Here is a 16,707-nt window from a genome sequence, read left to right on the forward strand (position 1 = left end):
TTTAGCAGCACTTTTTATGATAGTAAAGAATTGGGGAATTGTTAAACAAATTGTGGTGCATGATATAATGGAATATTACTCCACTGTAAAAAATAACCAGTGCAATGAATACAAAAAACCAAGAATACACGGCCTGATGCAGAGTAAAATAAGCAGAGTCAAAAATAAAATCTATACTATCCAAGAATAAAGAGGTGATTGTCCAATTATATTCTGGACCAGCCAGACCACATCTGTGTTCTGCCCTGGATACCACAGTTCTAGGAAGGACATTGAGAAGCCGGACATCCAGAGGAAAGGGACTGAGACAGTGAAGAATCTCTAGATCGTGTCATTTGAAAATGAGTTGAATGGACTGGGGATGGTTAGCCTGGGGAACAGGGGATTTAGGAGAGACACTGAAGCCATCTCTTCGAAGACTTAAAAGTTTGTCTTCTAGAAGAAGTAGATTTGTTTTCTTTGACCCAGAAAGTCAAAAGTAGGAGCCCTGGCTAGAAGTTCCAAGAGGCAAATTTAGGGATTGATTTAAAGACCAATCTTTTAGCAATGAAAAATGGGCCGCCCCAGAAGGGGGAAGGTTCCTTCCAGCTGGAGGTCTTCCGCAAAGGCTAGGTGTGTTATTGGAAATTTGGGGGGGTTTTGAACTGCATTTCCCATGAGCCCACTGGCTCCCTGTCATTACACACTGACGTAGACAGGAGGATAAAATTGAGGGGCTGGCGTTTCTCTCTCTTTTAGAGCTGGGAACAATGGGCTGTTTGAACAGCCTAAGCTAGCATGGCGCATGGCTTTATTTTCTTGAGACTACTAATAAATCTTATAAAAACTGTAATATTTTTAAAGTAATTATTATCTATTAATTTTATTTTTTACATAGGTGAGTGCTTGTCAGGCATGCTGCTTGAAGGATTCTTGGTCAGGTGTGGATTATACTAGGTGGTCTCTAAGATGATGTCTCACAAGGTTCTCACATTCTGAGCAGGAGCAAAAAAGTAATAGGCTGCTGGGACAAAACCCCAATTCCTTTTCCTGCAATTCATCCTAGCCCTTTGCAGCCTGTCTCCAACCTACTGGCCCAGCATCACAGCCTGCTTGGACGATCTGTTACTCCAGCTAAATTGGTCCCTTCTGGTCACTTTCCCCCATTCTAGCTGAAATACCCTGATTCATTCATTCCTTTCTGCTTTTTAAAAATCTTTCTGGGGGGAGGGGGGAACAGCTGGGTAGCTCAGTAGATTGAGAGCCAGGCCTAGAGATGGGAGGTCCTAGGTTCAAATCTGGCCTCAGACACTTCCCAGCTGTGTGACCCTGGGCAAGTCACTTGACCCCCATTGTCTACCCTTACCAATCTTCTGCCTTGGAGCCAAATTGGCTCCAAGACAGAAAGTAAGGGTTTAAAAAAAAAAAAAAGAAAAGAAAAAAGAAATCTTTCTCATCCTAGCTCCAGTCCAGGAAGTCTCCTCCATGAAGCCTTCCCCCACTGTCCTAGACTCCAGGGAGATCACCTTCCTTAGAGTTCCAGGAAAGGATCCCAGGTTTACAGCCCAAAGTCTTGGTTTCAAGTTCTGACTCCAACACTATAATTGACTGACTATAATTGAACCTGTCATGTGTCCTCTTCATTTCTAAAAACAGATCAATAATAGCTAACCTTCCTTGGGTTGTGGTTGGGAAAACCTTTTGAAAACAGGAAAATGCCATGGAGATGGGAGCAGTGAGTATCATTTTGGCATTTATCATGTGTGCCCTTTTTGAGATATGATTATGTAATCTTATATTTTTGGTAACTTTTAGTGTGTTTTGTCTGGAATAGATGGTAAGTCCTATTTGGGGCAGGGATGGGACTGTGTCTTATGTCTTTTTTTTTTTTTTAAACCCTCACCTTCTGTCTTAGAACCATACTGTGTATTGGTTCTAAGGCAGAAGATCAGTGAGAGCTAGGCAATGAGAGTTAAGTGACTTGACCAGGGTCACATAGCTAGAAAGTGTTAGATTTGAACCCAAGACCTCTCATCCGGAGGCCTGGCTCTCTATCCACCGAGCCACCGAGCTGCCCCCCTTATATGTCCTTCTATTCCTGTCAACATAGTCTAGCATCGCGCCCTTTATAGTAAAGTATTTATGGATTGATTAATGGGAACTGAGAGATTAAAAGAAACTGATCCAGGCCCCTGGGAGGTTGGTTAGGAGCAGACGAGGTCACCCAGATGACTGATGTGGTTGTCTAGGCACCCAAACAGGGGCAAGGGGCCAGACCCTGTCCCTCTGCCACCATTGGCAGGATGAACTAGGCAACAAGAGAACTATAACAATGTGGCCACTTATAAACATAAGCTTATGGTGTGTCAAGGCTGGGCAGTCCTCCCTTGCCTAGTTTCCCCCAAAAAGGAAACTCTGTCCTGGGAGACAAACAGAGGACACCTCCCCTCCCAGCCCTCTTTAAAAATCCACTCAGAATCCCAAAATCCTGGGAACTGAGAGGCTACCTGTCCGCCAGAGCCTGACACCTCTCTCCTGCCCTGGGCTGATGCTCCCACTTAGAGGAGGAAGCACTTGGGGCAGAAGAAGGGTGCCCCGTTCCCCCTTTCTTGCCTGGGTCAGAGGCAGAGAACAGAGCGGTCCGGAAATCCAGGCTTCAGAACTTGGAGGACTCCTGACTCCCCATTCAAAAGGACTTTTTCTAAATAATACATGCATGACCCAGATTGAATTGCTCTCCAGCTCCGGGAAACAGGAGGGAGACAATTTGGAACTGGATAACTTCAGGAAACTGAGGTGGAAACTTGTTGTTACATGTAAAATGGGTAAAATCAACCAACCAATCAAAAGTACTTCTACTGAGCCATAGAAAAAGGCAGCCAAAGGCAGTAGCGCCCTTGAGGATGCCCCTTGAATGCCAGCTTCAAGTGGAAAGGTTGGCACCCTGGTGCCCTCTGAGTAGGTATCACGCTCTATTTCCCCAGAGACCTAGAAAGGCCTGGCTCTTCTTATCATCATTTGTAGAGCATTGTGCCAGTTCAAAGGGCTTTACCTGGTATCTTATCTGACCCTCCCTAGAGCTCTGGGAGGAAGGGATTGTAAATACCACCCTCTAAGGGAGAAAGGGAGGGGAAGAGAGGAGAGCTGGGGAGAAAAGAGAAGAAAGGAGAGGAGAGGAGATGGGAGAGGAGGGAAGGGAGAGGGCAGGACAGGGGAGAAAAGGAAAGAGGACGAAAGAGGAGGTGGCTCACTCTTCCTTCCCAAGAATCCTGTATGAAAAGGACTTGAGACTCAGAAAAGACACCAATGAGGGTTTAAACTGTTCAGTCGTTTGCTCAACAGTGTCTTGGATTCATTGGACTTCAGGTTTCCTTCTCCGGTCTACACTCTGAATACCACTATTTAGAGTTTCATTCACAAGGCATTCCATAATTCTGTAAGAGTTCAACAAAAGAGAAAACCATGATATTTCAGGGTCTGTGAATATGATATGAAATCCTCAGTTTATGTCATCTGCTTTGATTTTATGTTTAAATTTACTAATTACGTTACAATTCCAGAAGAAAAAAAAATTTGCTCAAGATAAAATAGCCAAAAGGTTGATTATAGAACTAACACTGAGTTCCCTGTCTCTTACTAGCTTACACATTGTAGCTGTGTGACCTTGAGTAAGTCACTTCACCCTGTTTGCCTCAGGTTCCTCATCTGTCAAATGATATGGAGAAGCTAAGCAATCGCCATAATGCAAATATTAATAATATGGAAATAGTTCTTGATCAATGACATATGTAAAACCCAGTGGAATTACTCGTTGGTTATGGGAGGGATGGAGGAGGGGAGGGAAAGAACGTGAATCATGTAACCATGGAAAATAGTCTAAATCAATTAATTAAATAATTGATTAATCATCTAATAAATGAATAAATAATTTATATGAATATGTTTTATTATTATGTATTTAATATTTATACTATCAATATAATTATTAATATAGTGTTTAATATATAAAATAATATAAACTATATTATTAGTATAATTATTGATGTAATATTTAATATTATTAAATTATATAAATATATAAATAATTTGATTCAGAAATACATAATGAATAAATAAAAATGGGCAAATCACTTCACCCTATTTGCCTCAGTTTCCTCATCTGTCAAATGAGCCAGAGAAAGTGATGGCAAACCACTCTAGTATCTCCGCCAAGAAAATCCCAGATGGAGTCCCAAAGGGTCAGACGAGACTGAACAACAACAACCACCTCCACCAAAATAGCTTGTAGGTTCCAGATCTAAGCCAAGCTCAGGCACTATTAAAGTCAGCATATCACATGCCCCTTTAATCTAGCTAGAGAAACAGGACACGGGGTCGGTCGTAAGAAGGCAATAAACATGAAGTAGCCTGTGTTTGTTATTGTGGCACACGTGCGTCCTGTCTCCACAACGAAGCTGTAGAGTGCCAGAGGACAGAGGCCTCTTGCAGGACATCTTTGACCACCCCAGGGGATTGGCCACACATCTCTGTATCCCTCCCACCTAAAAGGGCACCCTGCACGGAGAAGGTACTTCAAGATGGGATGCAAGTGACCCTGGGGAAAGCATCTTCCCTTTCTCTGAGCATCAGTTTTCTCATCTGTAAAATAGGGACAATAATACTTGTACCACATGTGTTACAGGATATTGTGAAGATGAAAGAAAAAGAGGGATCTGAGGCTTTTTATTAGCTTTTCATCTTTATGTTAAGAGATTCAGACGAGTGAGACAATTGAATGTAATGGACTTCTCTACTGGCAGCAATGCAATGATCCAAGACATCTCTGAGGGACTTATGAGAAAGAATGCTATCCACAACCTGAGAAAGAACTGTGGGAGCAAACAGAAAAACAACTGCTTGATCACATGAATCAATGTGTATATGATTGGGGATATTGACTTTAAACGATCACCCTAGTGCAAATATTAATAATATGGAAATAGGTCTTTTTTATTTGTTTTAATTTTACTTTTAGAAAAAAAATTTTCCATGGTTACATGATTCATGTTCTTACTCTCTCCCCCTAACAGCCCCTCCCCAGCTGACACTCATTTCCACTGGCTTCTTCATGTGTCATCAATCAAGATCTATTTCCATATTATTGATAGTTGTACTAGAGTGGTCATTTAGAGTCTATATCCCCAATCATGTCCGCATCAACACATGTGTTCAAGCAGTTGTTTTTCTTCTGTGTTTCCACTCCTGTAGTTCTTCCTCTGAATGTGGATAGTGTTCTTTACCATAAATCTCTCAGAATTGTCCTGGATCCTTGCATTACTATTAGTACAGATGTCCATTACTTTTGATTTTACCACAGTGTATCAGTCTTTGTGTACAGTGTTCTCCTGGCTCTGCTCCTTTCACTCTGCATCAATTCCTGGAGGTCATTCCAGTTCACATGGAATTCCTCCAGCTCTTTATTCCTTTGAGCACAATAGTATTCTATCACCAAATGATACCACAATTTGTTCAGCCATTCCCCAATCAATGGACACCCCCTAATTTTCCAATCTTTTGCCACCACAAAGAGTGGGGCTATATTTTTGTACAAGTCTTTTTCCTTATTATCTCTTTGGGGTAGAAATCCAGCAATGCTATGGCTGGATCAAAAGGCAGATAGTCTTCTAAAGCCCTGTGATCATAGTTCCAAATTGCCATCCAGAATGTTTGGATCAGTTCACAACTCCACTAGCAATGCATCGATGTCCCAGTTTTGCCATATCCCCTCCAACGTTCATTACTCTCCCCTGCTGTCATTTTAGTTAGTCTGCTAGGTGTGAGGTGATACCTCAGAGTTGTTTTGATTTGCATTTCTCTAATTATTAGAAATTTAGAACACCTTCTCATGTGCTTATTGATAGTTTTAATTTCTTTATCTGAAAATTGCCTATTCATATCCCTTGCCCATTTATCAATTGGGGGATGGCTTGATTTTTTGTACAATTGATTTAGCTCCTTGTATATTTGAATAATTAGACCTTTGTCAGAGTTTTCTGTTATAAAGATTTTTTCCCAGTTTGTTGTTTCCCTTCTGATTTTGGTTGCATTGTTTTTGTTTGTACAAAACCTTTTTAATTTAGTGCAATCAAAATTATTTATTTTACATTTTGTAATTTTTTCTAACTCTTGCTTGTTTTTAAAATCTTTCCATTCCCAGAGATCTGACAAGTACACTATTCTGTGTTCACCTAATTTTGTTATAGTTTCCTTCTTTACATTCAAGTCATTCACCCATTCTGAATTTATCTTGGTGTAGGGTGTGAGATGTTGATCTAAACCTAATCTCTCCCATATTGTTTGGAAATAGGTCCTGATCAATAACACATGTAAAACCCAGTGAAATTGCTCCTTGGCTATGGGAGGGGGTTGGGAGGAGGGAAAGGAAAAAACATGAATCATGTAACCATGGAAAAATATTCTTAATTAATCAATAAAATTAAATTTTTTTAAAAAAAGACAGAATGAGAGAATGAAAGGAACATTGGATTTGGGACTTGGGAAGGGATTTAGGATTTGGACTCAGGTGGGACCTTGGCCAAGTCTCCTCCTTATCTCCCTCTGCTTCAGTTTCTTTGTCTGTTAAATGAGAGTAATAAAGCTCTGCCTATCTCTCTTCCAGGGCTATCAAAAGGCGAGCAACTGGTTTTTCTGCTGTTTCCCCAACCCGATTGGAAGTTCCCTAAGGAAAGGGAGCTTTATTTTGCTTTCCATCAGGCACAATGCCCTGTTCTCTGCAGGCTTCCGTTAAAGGTTGGGGAAGAGTATGGAGCCCCAGAAAGGGGACTGGAAGGCTTGGGCCTGGCTCCATGACAGCTTACTATTAGCTGGAGGATTTGGCCAGTCTCTTTCCCAATCTGGGCTCGTTTCCCATATCTAAAATGGTGGTATTTGAAGTCCTTTCCAGCTCGGCAGTTCTCAGAATCATCTTGTTGTGCTTGGCCTGAGACTTCTGGGCAAAAATAGGAGCACGGGGCAGAAGTCACAAGGTGGCAGATCAAGGCTTGAGAGAAGGGAAAGCTTCTCAAAACAGGGCTGTCCAAACATGGGCCTGGGCTGCACAGGACAGGAGGGGGGGGGGTCACCAGCAAAGACCACTGCAGGGGCAGCTAGGTGGCTCGGTGGAGAGAGAGCCTGCGTTCAAATCTGACCTCAATTGCCCAGCCTTCACTGCCCTTCTGCCTTGGAACCAGTGCTCAGTATTGATTCTAAGACAGAAAGTCAGGTTAAAACAACAACAACACTGTAGAAGGAATTCCGGTTTCGGGGAAGAGCTGAGCCAAGCTAGACAACCTCTGAGTTCTCTTATATCAACTTTACTCTCCATGATTAGGCACTGAGGCTTATGGATTGTGCCCTCACAGCATCTCTATTTGACCCCTTTCTGTCTACTCCCACTGCCGCCACCGTAATGTAGGTCCTTATCACCTTAAATACATATTTGTGTCCATACACGTCACCCACTAACAAGCATGTTTAAGGGTGCCTCCAATCTGCCAATGTATTGGGTACAAATACTGTATCCTGTCCCCAAAGAGCTTATATTCAATAGGAATGTTATAATGTTTGCAAATATAGGACACACAAAAATTAAAAAAAAAAGCAGGCCTAGAGATGGGAGGTCCTAGGTTCAAATCCGGCCTCAGACACTTCCCAGCTGTGTGACCCTGGGCAAGTCACTTGACTCCCATTGCTCACCCTTACCATTCTTCCACCTAGAAGCCAATTCACAGAAGTTAAGGGTTTAAAAATAAAATAAAATAAAACAGAAGGTAAGGGTTTTATAAAAAAATTAAAGTTAAAATTAAAAATAATTAATTAAAAATAAGATGAGCAAGATGGGAAGTTCTAGGTTCAAATATGACCTCAGACACTTCCTGACTGTGTCACTCTGGGCAAGTCACTTAACCCCCATTGCCTTGCCCTTACCACTCTTCTGCCTTAGAACCAATACACAGTATTGATTCAAAGATGGAAGGTAAGGATTTAAAAAAACAGTAAGATGAATGATATGGCTGGGGAGAATCTGTTGGGAGAATCAAAAGCTCTTGAAAGAGATAACCCTTGAGCTGAGCCTTGAAGCTCCAAAAGGTAGAGGTAAGGAGAGAGTGCATTCTCGGTCCGGGCGGACACAGCCTGCAAAAGGTACGGTAATGTTGTGTCTAGATAATAGCAAGAAGGGCAGTTTGCTTGACCTGTAGACGGGTTGAGTGTGCAGAGAGTCTGGAGAGTTGGGCTGGAGTCAGAATGGAAAAGGCTTTAAAAGACTCCCAGGACATAAAGTCCATAAATTTGACACAAGAGGCAATAGGAAACCACTGGAGTTTATTGACTAGAGGAGTGATAGGAGCAGGTCTGTGTTTGAGTAATACATTTTGGCTGTCGTGTGGAGGATGGATTGGAGGAGGGAGAAACTTGATTCAAGGAGACTAGGTACCCTGCTGTAATCTGGGTGAGAGGTGATGGGAGCAACAGAGAGAAGGGGACAGATATGCGAGATGCTGAGGAGCTGGACCCAACAAAGACTGAGCAACAGACTGAATATGGGGATGGAGAGAGTGAAGAGTTGAGGATAGACTCCTAGCTCTCTAGCCAGAGGGACTGGAAGAAACTGTGGCCTTTCCAGAATTAGGAACATGGGATGGGGCAGCTTTAGGGGAAAAGATACATTAGACTTTAGTCCTGGTCCTCTTGAGTCTTGAGATAACTATGGGACATCTAGGTGGAAATGACCAGTTTGCAGTGGAGAAATGTAGCCCATTGAGAGTTGTCGTTGGCATAGAGATAATAGTGGAATCCTTGGGAGCTAAGGAGCTCCTCAAGAGGCAGAGAGAGAACAGGGCCCAGGACAGAGCTACGTGGAAGTGCCGAGATACCTGATGATTCAGCAAAAGGAGAACCGATTAATCAGACAGAGAAGAAGAGAAGCAAGACCTCAGAGCAGTGTACTGAGATCCTAGCAAGGAGGGAGTGTTCAGAGGAGGGATAGAAGGAGACATGCCCTAAACACGAGCTCCTGGAGGAGAGAGAAGGGGAAGGGATGGGATCAAGAGTACCAGACAAAGACAAGGGTTTCCTCATGCCTTAAGCCTGAATCAAAGGAAAGAAAGAGATGGTAATATATATATAATATATCACATTATAGAATATATCATATATAATATAATATAAAATAATAATAATGAAGGGCAGAATTGGTCATAGGAATGTTTGCATAGTAAAAAGTAATGGTTAACAGAGAGCTCCGAGAGGCACACAGTTATATTCATGATCTATTGGCCACATTTCCTTGTACAGGGGTTGGAAGATTGGGGGTGTCTACAGGTTACAGGAAATGCAAGACTTCTGTTGGGGATACAGTTGCCTTCAGGATATAGGACACAAAACATGCCCTAGATTAAGGAGAATGTGGCTGGGGATTTTCCAGCTGAGGGTCTTTGCAATTAGAGGTCTGATCAGAGATGGAACTGGTAAAGGATGACTTTAATCTTTGAGGGCAGGACAGCATTATTTTTCAAATGGGTACAGCTCCAGTACCTAGTAATTAGTAGAAATAATAAATATTGGTTGATTTAAATTCTATCCTTTAAAATTTCTTCTGACTCCAACAACCTTAAGTCATGACTGATATATGATTTTTGAAATGTTTATTTTCAGTTGCACATTCTCTCCCTCCAGTCCCTTCCCACTCGCTGAGAGGACAAACAATATGGTAGCCATTATACATGTGAAGTCATGCAAAACATATTTCCATTGGAGCAATATTGTCTCCCAAAAAAGCAAGAAAGTTTTAAAAAGTAAAAAAAAAAAATGCTTCAGTCTGCAGCCAGGAATTCTTCAGTTCTCTCCCTGGAGGGGGCTGCGCTTTTCATCTTGGGTCCTTTGGAACTGTGGTGGGTCACTACTCGTCCGTAGGCTCTTGCTGTTACTGGGTAGCCTGGTCTCCAGACTCTGCTCACTCCTCTTTGCAACACTTGCACTCCACCCGACTAGAGCCTGATGTGTGGCTTCAGTGGACACCTGCGGGGTTCTAAATAGATGGGTCAAAAGAACAGAAAGTTCCTTCGGTCACTGGGACCTGGGGGAAACTGTCGGTCTTTAAAATCCAATGCAAATGCCGCCTCTTTCAGGAAGCCTTCCTGGCCCCCTCTGTCCTCAAGATGCGAGATCTTTCAGGTCCGCTGAGCTGTGGATCTTCCCCCTGGGTTTCTTGCACAAGTCAGGCACTTAAGAAGTCGTTTGCTAAATGCCTGAAAAGTGTTCCTTAGAGAGCCAGACTAGGACAGCTCGCCTCGGTTCCCCAAACCACCCTGCCCCCGGGGCCAGGTGGAAGGTAAAGAAAATGTTTAGCAGCAGCCCACGCAGTAACTGAGGGGAGCGAGATCCGCCTGCCCGACACACCCACCTGCCGCCAGGAGCCGCTAAAGAGCCGGTGACGTCACCTGAGCAGAAGGCGGGCGGGGGTGGAGCCACCAACGTCCCCCCCTTCGCCTCTTCAGCCTCACAGTGTTTTTCTCGCAGTCAGCGGCGGGGATTGGCTGATTTAGAGGCCCGCCTCCGCCCTCGGGGCCCTGCCGCAGGCTGGGGGCTGGAGCGGGGAGGGGGGAGCGGCCCCCAGGCCCACAGAGCCCGATCTCACCACGGGCCTCCGCCTCCTCCCCCGAGGGGTGACGCAACCCTGTTGCCCTAGCAACCACTCCCCTCCCCTTCCCTTCTGAGAACAGTCCCCAGGAAAAGAACACTGTCCAGCTGCCTTCTAGGAAGAGAGGTGGAGACGCGCCAGCCCCGCCTCCCACAAAGCCCCTTCCCCTTTCTCTACCCCGTCTCCCCCTAAGCTAGGCTAAGGTGAGCCTAGTCTCGGAGATCCGCGATGTGCAGGGCATAAGTACCCACGTTCCCAAGGGCAGACATCCTTCTGCAGAGGGACTGAGGCTGAGCACAGCGACTGTTCTTCCCATTTTCCAGAGGAAGAAACTGAGCCAAGCCTTCCATTAATTTACTTGCCACTGACCATTGAGTAGCCCTGCGGAGTGAAGCGGGTGCTGAACTTGGAGCGCGGGCACACCTTTATCTAGGAATTCTGGCATGGGGCAAATTCGGTTGAGTGAAGCAGGGTGTCTTAGTTTTGACTCACTCCTGTGCATGCGGTAGAGAAACTGGTTTGGTTTGCAGAAGCAGACTGAGCAATCAGAGAGTGAACTGATTGGGGAGGACCCGCGGCCAGAATCTGCATTGGCCGGAGCCGACTTTCTAAGAGCAGAGTTTGGGTCGCTGAGGAGGGGTCAGAAAGGGCCGGGAAAGAGCAAGGCCACCAGCCGCTCCTCCTCATTAGCCGGTCAGTCGAGCCGTGGGGGAGAAGCAGCAGCTAGCTGCCTGGGAGACATCGCCGGGAGTCCTGGGTCGAAGGACTGCCAGGAGAAGTGAAGTATTAGGAATAGACCAGGGATCCCAAGCAGGAGGCGGGGGCTGGGAGGACCCCAGGTTTGTTTCTTCCGGTGAGCTCCTGGGATCGGTGATGGCTACCAGGTTAATTTCATACACCTGCCTGGAGAGGTTCCCAGGACAGAAAACAATGGGATGGAAGCTCCCAAGGCTCACCTGCAAGGGAAGGATGCCAGGGCAGCTAGAGAGACAGGCGTAGAGACTGGAGGTCCTGGGTTCAAATTTGACCTCAGACACGTCCTAGCTGTATGACCCTGGACAAGTCACTTAACCCCTATTCTTCTTCTGCTCTTCTGCCTTGGAACTGAGCCACCTAGTTTTACCCTTCCTGACATCAGTCTTAAATTTGCCTCTTTGCAACTTCTATTCACTGCTCCTGATTTCAAGTCTAATCCCTCCTCCTGGGCAGCCCTTCACATACTTGAAGACAACTGTCACCCCACAGTGAGTTTTCTTCAAATCATTCTATGAGATGATCTCAGGACCCTCCTGGTTGCCCTCCTATGGAGATTGCAACTTCCCAATGGTCTTCTTAGCCTGTGGCATCCAGAACTGGACACCACATTCTAGATATGGTCTGACTAGAGCTTTCACCTCTTTCAGGCCTCCCTTGATGCATCCCCAGAGCCCACTGGCTCTTTTGGCTACTCCAGAACATAGCTGCCCTGTCAGTCCTCCAAAAGCCCTGCTGTCCCCAATCCTTGTGAACCCAAGTATAAGTCTTCAGTATTTAATCCTATTGAATACCATCTTATTAGATGAAGCTCAATGCTCTAAACCAGGGGTCGGCAACGTATGGCTCTCGAGCTATATCTGGCTCTTTTGAGGGCCAGATACGGCTCTTTCTGCAGGAGCCATAAAGTCCATTTTTTTCAGGCTCTGTTACAGGAGCCGCACTGCGAGCACTGTACGGCTCTCACGAAAATACATTTTTAAAAATGTGGCGTTTATGGCTCTCACGGCTAAAAAGGTTGCCGACCCCTGCTCTAGACTCTAGACAAAATCTTTTCATAGCCTGACTTTATTGTTATCTAGTGCATTAACCGTCCCTTTCCTAACTGCATGATCAGGGGTATGTCCCTTAATGCCTCTGAGCCTAAACTCCTCTGGAAAATGGAAATAAATAATACATTCAGGGTTGTTGTGGGGAAAGTGCTTTATTATAATAGCCAGTATTTACATAAATGCTTTATGGTTTGCAAATAACTTTATATGTAGTTATTATATATCTTTTATATACATATAGATAAAATATATATATGTATATATAAACTCATTTGATCCTTGAAACAAACTTATGAGGTAGATGCTATTTTTTTACAGATGAGGAAATTGAGGCTGAGAAAGGTTAAGTGACTTCCTTAGGGTGGCACAGCTAGTGTCTAAAGTATGATTCAAACTCAGGTACTCCTGACTCCAAGTCCCACCCTCTATTCACTGTGTCTCATGGTTACCTAAAATAAATCTTACTGCCCTGCCAAAATGAGAATTCCCATTACTGGCACCCAGAGAAGACAATAGATACTTGCCCAAGGGTTACACAGCAAATTATTGACAATTATGAATTCAGATCTTAGTTCTGGCTCTGCTAATAATTCCCTGTGTAAACTGAGGTCTCAACTCCCTCATTTATAAAATGAGGGAACTGAACTTTCCAAAAACCAGGCACCAAGTATATAAGCCAAAAATTTTACAACTTTAAATGAGAGGAAACAGTGAGATTGCTCTGAACACTCCTCCAATTCTACATGACACCACTACCTGTTTTTATAAAGGGGGAATGGATTCAATAATAGTGAGAAAATGTCAGGGATGTTCTAACATTCTGTGGTTTCTATTTTTATGTTCTCAAACAATACTATCCATGTTTTACATTCTAAAACATTTTGCCTCTTATGCATCCCTATAATTTCATAAAAATGTGGATGTCATATCAGTTCTAATGACCAAGATTGCTCCAAGATGAAGTCAGTCTTATGCTTCCTTTTCCAACTAGATAATTTCTAAGGCCCCTTCCTGTTCTGTGAAGTTATTAGCCAGCAAGTGTGACCCTGAACGGGGCCTCAAGTACCTTTCTAGGGCTATTTTCAAAGAAGGTGCTGATCTATATTGGTTGAGGGAGTTTCTCACTGGCAGAAGTCACCCCAAAATGTTGGATACTATAAGGGGTAAAGAATTAATAATAATAATAACTCACATTTTTATAGTCCGGTTATAGAGTATTTGATGTATACTTCATCTGACCCTCATAAACTATGTATATATGTATATATTTATCTTCTGTCTTGGTGTCAATTCTAAGACAGAAGGGCAAGTGATAGGCAACTGGAATTCAGTGACGTGACTTTCCTAGGGTCCCACAGTTAGGAATTTTCTTGAGTCCAGATTTGAACCCAGTTCTTGTGACTTTTATCTAATCCCACATTTACTTTCTACTGCAGCAGGTATGATCTGTGACTTACTATTGAGGTGGAAGGACATGGACACAGGAAGCTAGAATTAGCAGTTTATAATCTCCGGACCAATAAATGGTACTGACAGTACAAGAATCCAGAGGAGAGAGAGACTGTGGGGCAATCATGAGCTTAAGAGATCATCTCATACCACCCATGGTTTAAAAAAAAAAAAAAAAAAAGGAAACTTCGGGTACCTTGGTGGCTGAGCAGATAGAGAATTAGGCCTGGAGATGGGAGATCCTAGGTTCAAATCTGGCTTTAGACACTTCCTAGTTGAGTGACCCTGGGTAAGTCATTTAACCTCAATTGCCTAGCCTTTACCATTCTTCTGCCTTTGTTATAAAGATTTTTTCCCAGTTTGTTGTTTCCCTTCTGATTTTGGTTGCATTGTTTTTGTTTGTACAAAAACTTTTTAATTTAATATAATCAAAATTATTTATTTTACATTTTGTAATTTTTTCTAACTCTTCCTTGGCTTTAAAATTTTCCCTTTATTCTTCTGCCTTTGAACCAATACATAGGATCAATTCTAAGATAGAAAGTAAGGATTTGGGGGAGGGGGAAAGGAAAGGAAACTGACATTCTGAGAGATCATGTGTCCCAAAGTCAATGTCTAACTCAGGAGACAGGATTCAAATTTGGTTATAAAAGCTTTGGGTAGGCTTTGGGGAGAGCACAGGAAGCCGTGTGTCCTCCGCAATGGAAAGGTGTAGATTGAGCCTGCCCCATGGGGCTAGAATGGAAGATTGGTGTAGGCACTGGACCAGATCCTCAGCTTAGGACTGGTCACCAAATACAGGGGAAGACAGATCTTTTTATACATTAATAACAATCAAATAAGGCCGGTTATTTAAAAGGAAACACTATAACATTAGGATAATCTGATTTCTAACTAAAGGAAAGATTAGGCACTATCCAAGAGGAAGCAAGAAGAATGAACAGGTGTTAATTCCTGGAATTCAGGAAAAGGAGAAATCCCACTCCTCCCCAAGTATCTGTAAGCAATCAAAGGAATGAGGAACAAGCACTGATTGATCAATATGAAGCCAGTTTTCCGATGAGATATGGGTTGGCTTGAGATATAGAATACGAGAAAACTTGCATCAGTCTTGGGATCTGCCCGCGTTTCTGGCCAACAGGACCCAGGTCCTTGGTTTAGGGTCTCTACCCAGCAGATACAGGTGGTCCAGTTTCCCAGCCATGAAGGGCTAGGTTCAAACAGTGCAATAAGGTTTTCTCCTAGTTCCCACAACTGAATACATTTTTCTCACAGGACAGAAGTTGGACTAGACCCATAGTTGAATAGAAAGGGAACTGAGTGAGCTCCAGAATTGAGTCACAAATGAGGTTCACTCATTTCCCACAATTAACCACTTGCTGGCCTAATCCCCTCAATTCCTTCACAGGAGAGACCAAATGCAACCTGGCTCCCTCCCAGCGCAGTGCCCTTCACTTCTTAAAGGAAGATGGGACTCCAGATTGGCTGAGAGACAGCTAACCCTGTGGCCTATGACAGGTGTTGGAAGCCCACCTGGCAAGACCCTGGTCAAAGAGTTGGGACCGAGACCTCCAGCCCTCATAGATTTGAGAGAAGCTGGCCCATTGTGGAGCTTTGGGGGAGGTGATGCCCTCTCTTCTTGGCTGAGCTGAGGAATTTTAGCTTTCAGTTTAAGAATTCATTCATTCTGGGGGCAGCTGGGTTGGCTTAGTGGATAGAGAACCAGGCCTACAGATGGGAGGCCCTAGGTTCAAATCTGGCCTCAGACACTTCCTAGCTGTGTGACCCTGGTCAAGTCCCTTAACCCCCATTGCCTAGCCCTTACTGCTCTTCTGCCTTGGAGCCAATACACAGTAGTGATTCTATGACAAAAGGTAAGAAGAGTTAAAAAAAAAAAAAAAGGAATTCATTTATTCTAGTTTTTAAAAATCATTTGACCAAATTTCAGCTTTTAAAGGTCTTTAATTCAAGTATATTTTCAAAATCATAAATGGGGATTTCATCATTTTATTGACATACATTCCATCTTCATAGCTTCAGGAGCTGATGAACCATTACAGACATGATCTCAGAAAGCAGGCTTCATCCCCTATGATACGGGTTTCTGAAACCTGAATTTTAAATAATGACCCTCTTCCAAATGCACAGTTGTAGACAGTGTGCTCTTGAAGACAGATTCTCTCCAAAAATAACATAGCAAATCTGAACATGCCTAACTTAAGAACAGTAGTGAAGGAAGAAGCAAGGATTAAATGCCTAGAAAATGGACATTTACATTAAAAAAAAAAACAAGTTAGTGATATTTTCTCTTTCAAGAAAGGAAAAAAAACAACCCTAAGCCCAGGCCTTGTACAGACTTTAGAAACATTTAACTTCCTGCAGGAGCCTCAATCCTTTTTTTTTTTTTAATCTAATTAAAAATTCCAATCACTGTCATAAAAATGCTATGAATAGCCCCATTCACAGGAATTTAAGTATGCTACTCCAAGGAGGTGCAATTCTGGAGATGTCAGATAGATTTTGGAGGGGCTAATCAGCTGCTTTTCTTAGCTTCCCTCACCCACCTGCTTTTTGTAAATGAACACAGTTAAATATTGGAAACCTTTTGTATTGAGAACACTGGGTGATGCTTCAAAACAAACTACTCCCCAAAGACAGGATTTCAAAGCTTCCTTTTCTGGTCTCAGGGGCCTTTTTATCCCTGTATTTGTCAGACTAGCCCTTCCTTCCTTCCTTCCTTCCTTCCTTCCTTCCTTCCTTCCTTCCTTCCTTCCTTCCTTCCTTCCTTCCTTCCTT

This window comes from Gracilinanus agilis, chromosome 1 (genome assembly GCF_016433145.1).
Source record: "Gracilinanus agilis isolate LMUSP501 chromosome 1, AgileGrace, whole genome shotgun sequence".
NCBI lineage: Eukaryota > Metazoa > Chordata > Mammalia > Didelphimorphia > Didelphidae > Gracilinanus > Gracilinanus agilis.